At 32.0% G+C, this 6935-nt stretch overlaps 1 pseudogene; it reads left to right on the top strand.

The window, feature by feature from the left end:
* Window positions 1–608: 608 nt before the first annotated feature.
* LOC149249678 (delta(24)-sterol reductase-like) lies at window positions 609–2279 on the top strand (annotated as a pseudogene).
* Window positions 2280–6935: the final 4656 nt, after the last annotated feature.

Raw genomic sequence — 6935 nt, forward strand, 5'->3', positions numbered from 1 at the left:
CCAAACTTTGGTTTCCAAATTTTGTTTTGTGTTCAGTTCAAATCATGCAATATTTGTCTCTACCATTAAAATTGAGTTGATGAAAAGGCATGTTGTCTAGGGGTGAGATTTCAATCTTTTTAGTGATCTATTCATTTTGTTTATTAGAAGTATTTCCTTTACAATTGTTTCATTTGTCAATTGGTTCTTCTATAGTGTCTAGACTCTATATTACTCTTGTGGCAATAAATCCTATTATCCTCAATAGGAGAAGCCTCGATAAATTCCAGGTAAACAATCATATTGCTATCCTTTAGTAGGGAGAGTCATCACACATCCCCCACTCTATTCTTTGTAGGTATATGTTATATTGTTAGTTTAATCGAAGCAATCCTAAGAGTTCATAATTTCCTATTATTTCATTTTGTTTAGTTGTGTAGGTTGGTCCTATTTAACAGGGCATGCAACGTGTTGACCAACTGGGGTTTTGGTTATTCTCATTTGGTCCTTACTATTAGTAGTTCATTGATGTTGTTGGGTTGATTGGTTATTAATAGATAGAGCGCATGATAGAGATAGTGGCGTTGTTTCCATTAGTGGTGGAAGTGGAAGAGGAAAACAAAGTGTCAGATCTAGAGTAGCCAATGTTAGTTTGGCCCAAGAGGAAGAAGGTTTGGGTGGATTACTTAGTGAACTTCGGATGGATATTAGTTATTTTTGTGGCCCGACATTCACATTCTATTTTATGACCTATTTGGGGGATGTTTGGTCTGAGAGAAAATACTTCACGCGTAGTGAATTTCAAATGGCTATTAGTGATTTTTGTGGTTCTGCCCATCATTCACATTCTATTTTATGACCTATTTAGGGGATGTATGGTCTGAGATAAAATCCTTCAAGCGTAGATAGTTTGAGCATGGAGAGAATGTGGAGAAGGTCATTAAACATCTCAAGGAGAGAAATTTATCTAAAGATGGCCTCATTTTCATTGCTATAAAACCTTATATTGTCGCGAGTATGTGTAATGTGGACTACAAGAGGGCCGGACACTTTGAGTTGGACCTGTCTGACTTTTAAAACATACTTGAAATTGAAAAGTAGAAAATTATTGTGAGAGGGGAATCTGGCCCTGACAATGGTGGCCAAGCTGGATGATCTTACTATTGGTGGGTTGATCAATGGGTATGAGATAGAAGGGAGTTTGCATATCTATGGGTTATTTTCTAATACTTTTGTCGTATACAAGGTTGTGTTAGCCGATGGACGATTACTCAGGGACACCAAAGATAACAAGTTTTCTGATCTATTCTATGCAATCCCATGGTCCCAAGGTACTCTTGGGCTACTGGTAGCAACAAATATCAAAATCATACCCATCAAGGAATACATAAGAGTAACTTATACGCCTGCTAGGGGTGACCTCAAGGAGTTATCCCAGACCTACATTGATTCCTTTGCACCCAGGGATGGATATGAGTCCAGGGTCCCAGACTTTGTGGAGGGCATAATATATACCCCCACAAAATTTGTACACATGACAGGATGATATGCCTCCAAGGAAGAGGTGAAGAAAAATGGAAATGTTATCAATAATGTTGGATGGTGGTTCAAGCCCTAGTTCTACCAACACTCTCATATTGCTCTTAAGAGAGGGGAGTTCATTGAGTACATTCCCACTAGGGAGTATTCTATATTGGGAGCAAAAGCTCATATTTCCTTTCATTGATCAATGGTGGTTCTAACAGACACTTGGATGGCTCATGCCTCTAAAGGTCTTGTTTCTTAAGGGAACTCATGGTGAAACTATCAGAAATCATTATCATGAAATGCATGTTATTTCAGATATGCTCATTCCTTTATACAAGGTCACAAATGCCCTCTAGTTTCAGCATCGCGAGATGGAGATATATCCTATTTGGTTGTGCCCACATCACCTCTTCAGACATCCTCTGAGGACAATTGTCTACCAAGTGTATAGTTTGGAGAAGGCACACATGCAAGGTGACATAAAATATGCCCATATGTACATGGATGTGGGCATCTATTATAATCTAGCTTGTGTATTCTTTGGGGAGGAATTTGATGGGGAAAAACTAGTGAAGAGAATGGATAAATGGTTGACTAAAAATCATGGGTTTCAACCATGATATATTGTTTTAGAATTGAATGAGAGAGACTTTTGGCACATGTATGATGGTTCACTCTACAACAGTTGTAGAGAAAAATACAGAGCTGTAGGAACTTTCATGAGTATCTACTACAAAATCAAGAAGGGAATAGTGACTGAAAAGGAGGTTTGAAAGGAAGAGATAAAGAAACTAGAAAATGTATATGTCGAGGTGCAACAACCTATGATGGAGTAAATATGAAAGTTATCCATGATGCTTCATCAAGGAGACTTGACAAATTTTATCTCCAAATTTAATTCATTTTAATTTCAAATTCAAACCTTTTCTTTCTGTGTGTGGGTAAAATATGATTGGGAATATGTAGTAATACATAGTTCATTAGTCTCCAAGCATATTTTGAAAGTTATTTTCTCTGGTCTGAAGCCTTCTAATTTTGAGAGACATTTTATCATATTGTTGCTTTGGCATGTTGGTTTGTGATTTAACAATGTATGTTTTTAATAACCTTTGGATCTTAATTGTTCTCATAGTAGAAAGAGTCATGGAAAATAATGAACAATAGTATTCTAGGGTAAGGAATCCACAAAGTATGGCAAGAAAAGTTTTCGTTATGTGAAACATCACATCCTTGAAATGCTAAATTGACAATGATAAGATTTTATAAAATGAGTTGGGTTTCTTTCTTTTAGGGTGTACTTTTTTGGCTTCTTATCTTATGACACGTCACTGATAGTCAATTTATTTGTTATGTGATATGACAGAAACAAGGTGGATTTGGGAGTACATGTGGTAAATATTATCGAGTGAGTTTTCTAAGCATAACAGATCTAGGTAATTACAACCAACAAAGATTATAACTTACCATGAAGTTATGAGATTATAGTTTGGACAATTATCTAGAAGATTTATAATATATCCTAAAGCAAGTTTATTTTGTGTTGTTAGCGAGTTACTTCTCTTGTTTTCTTCATACTTACAGGTGACTCTTACATTACTAAGATAGTGGAATGATTGGGCAAATTGACTTTTTCTCTTTTTTCAGTTTGAATTTTTGGTTTTAAAATCTTATGAATATTGGTCAAGTCCCTAGTCAAATTTTATCAAACACGAGCATAATATATGATTTTACAATGTTGCAGTGAGATTATTCACTATTTTTCCCCATGACTCATCAGATCTGGTGTGAGAATGATTTTTGAATTTTATTACTCATTTATTTGAGTTAATAAGGAATTGTATTTTTGCAACCTTCAATTTATCACTTATGAGGGAATTTTTTATGATTTTAAACATCTCATGTTGGTACATTTTGGCTTGTTGATTTTTATCTTTTCTAATCGAGATAACACATTTCCTTAAAGGGTGCTAACACAATGGAAGAGTATGTGCCTTGCAAGCAAGAGGTTGGTGTTTCAATTTCATCATGCCCTAACATGTTAGTCACTGATGAAAAAACAAGTTTCAAATTCTATATTTTGTTTCTAAAGAAAATTTTTGTTTTCTCTAAAAAGACAATAATTGGGATTAAGACATATTGTCTCTCTAGAGACAATATGTCTTTAATGGTAGTTATATTGGCTTGAGAGACAAAAATGAATTGTTTTTAAAGAGACAATGATACTTGTGTTCTATATTGTCTTTATATTGACAAGTTTTTAAGACAACAATTTGAGACACTAGCTTGAAAATAATATTTAAGGAAATTTACAAATATTTTTTGGTCTCAAATTAAGACAATTTACGCAAATTGTCTTAAGTATTATCTTAAAATCCTCTTTATGTAGTAATGATAAATTAACAAAAATATCTAATACTTAAAAATTGATTTATTAATAAGTGCGCTCAAATCAACTAATTGAACCAGGATCAAATCAACCAATTGAAATCCCTAATCCGTTAACGTGCACTGTCAAATAAAATTCGAATGGAATGCAGAGAATGAATGTTAAATAAAAATAAAACACCCGAGCGTGTTCAGTTCCCTGGCAGGTATATATACATAAGTATTGATTCCTCTATTTTCCTTCGTTTGTGTTTAGGGGCTTCCTTCCATTTTCAAGAATGCCTTCAGGTCGAAGTGATCTATGCCTAAGCATAGTAAGCATAAGCGTCTGTCACTTATTCAGATGCCCTATCTCCAGATATATGAGAGGTCAAGCATAGAGAAATCCATAGCCAAAGGAAACCTAACATGCCTTATTACCATGCAAAAACTCCATGCAAAAATCATAGCACTGTCGTTATCTAGTATCCAGCTCTCCTGAAAATAAATATCAAAACTCATAGTACAGCTCATTTGCTTCCAGAAAAGAAAGAATTTCATATAATTTGTAATGGCAGACTCTGTGTTGCAAGTAAATGCGATGAAGACGTATCACTGTGCCATTGAATGAAACCTGTACTTAAGAAATAAATGATCAAATGGCTTACTTACGTGTAAAAGGGACGCTACATAATTCGCAGACGTTGAAAGGAAAAAAAATTAAAATGCGAAACTGTTTTACCCATGCATTCATATATTTTAAAATATGGTTACAACATCGTTGGTTAAGCAGGTGATCAACATCATTGGTCCACGAATGTGATTAAATTAAATTGCATGCTAAAAACAAACTGCTTAGCCCTATCCTAATGATTCTTTATCGGTGAGGAGATAGAGGATGTATGGATAGAGTGGGTTATGAATTTTGAAACAGAGAACTGATTGAAAAACCATTAATTACATTATCTGTAAGATAGAGAATATTCTATATTTATTAAATTTATTTTTTTCTAAAATTTATTTTGCTTAAATATTATAAACTCTAGAACTTTAATTGTAGACCACATATTAGAATAATGGGTAAAAATATTATATTATAATAAGTTTTGGGATGGAAAAATATTATATCAAACCTATTATAATAAGATAAATATTCAGTTATTATAAACTCTACCACTTTAATTAAAAGATTATAAACTCTGGAACTCTAATTATGGACAGCGTATTAGAATAATGGGTAAAAATATTACATTATAATAAGTTTTGAGATGAAAAAATATTATATCAAACATATTATTATGATAAAATAAATATTGAGTAGAACATATTATATTAGGTTGTTATATTAGGTTGAGGGGTGGTTAGGAAATATTAAATAAAACATGTTTTATAATGCTGGGAAAAATGTTAAGTAAAATATATTGTATCATATTATATATAATATAAATGTATGGGCAAGAAATTTTGTCTAAAACATTTTTCCAATATTTCTCCACCTTGTCATACATTTTCGTTTTCACTTTCATAATACGTTTTTTTATAAGTTTTATAACAAAGGATAATGTTACTTATTCAAGTTTTATATGTAGAATAATTATAATTATCATTATATATTAAATTTAAATTCAAAATAATTTTAATAGAAATATATATTTTTAATTATTTAAGTCATTCAAATTATATTTTGTTTGGAATATGTAAAATAAATATATTATTAATCAAAATCATAAAACAACAAATTTTGTATCATATAAATTTATAGTTAATTAAAGTTGGGTTTACAATGGGAAGTTTAATTTAAGAAATAAGGAAGCTCCACACTTGAGCCATTTAGGGATTGCACCATATTTATTTAACGATTCTTTTTCCAATCACACAACATATAGACATAGTAGGAAATTATCTTTTATTGACACACAAGATGAATCTATTCCAACAAATGAAATACAAAATGAACGATTAGAAGGAAAAGTAGATCTAATCATAAAGTGTTTCCATATCCACCAATGGCTATGAATTCTTGAAAATGTGGTTAATTGTCCCCAAGGGAAATATCATGCCCAAGAATGAAAGAAAATTTTGGTGTATAGGAAACTATGTGCGATATATGAAAGATCATGCTACTATTGTATGATTCTTGGGTAATTGAACAATATAGAGAGAGATATAATGTGTTCAACCAATTATTATAGGAAACCGAGAGGGAAAACATATGTTAAATTAGCCTCTAAGGGTTTCTTCATTGCTATAGATATTGAGGTGGTTTTTGAAAATGTGTCTTATTATTTTAATTTTTATGGTATCCAACAATGGTATTACATAAAAAAGTTTAACGTTTAAGAACTTCACCTATGCCCCATCCTAGTTCTAGTTATACTCTCTCTCATAGGATTATTGAAACCCTAAATTTGTGAAAGGCATAGGAATTACTCTTTACATACATTATAAAATTGTTGAAGCCACTGAGGGAGGAAGATACATGGAATATGCCAACACAAGTGTCTACATGGATATTCATATGTCACTTCCAAATATGAATAACTTATCAAGTCTCTAATTATGTTCATACGGTTGATTGCAAAATTATATTTTGTGATTATCCATTGAGAAAATCATGGAGGCATCCTAATAAAAAACTAGAAATGATGATGATTTTTTTATAAAAGTTTATAATAATTGCAAATTAACCAAATAATTAGTTCAATATATTCTTTGCACAACCATACCTACAAAAAAAACTCCAAATCTCTTATATCTCAATCTCAAGAAGTCCTTTATTTCTTCCTCAAAATTATTCCATGCCCGTTTCCAATAAAAATCACTCATTAGATTAGGAAAATCCCAAAAGTAGAAAACTAATGGTGAACACTAAATCTCCCAAAGATATGCTAGATGTGGTCGTGGGAATAACAAAATATGGTTAACCTAATTAGGAAGGTGATGATACATAGTTAGATAATATTGACCTCCCAAGAAAATGTTAGATGTGGTCATGGGAATAAAGAAATATGATCAACTTGATTAGGAAGGGGATGATATGTAGTGATATAATATTGATCTCAAAA

This window comes from Pinus tabuliformis, chromosome 7, assembly GCF_031772625.1.
Source record: "Pinus tabuliformis cultivar Carrire ecotype Pingquan chromosome 7, CPIR1, whole genome shotgun sequence".
Classification (NCBI taxonomy): domain Eukaryota; kingdom Viridiplantae; phylum Streptophyta; class Pinopsida; order Pinales; family Pinaceae; genus Pinus; species Pinus tabuliformis.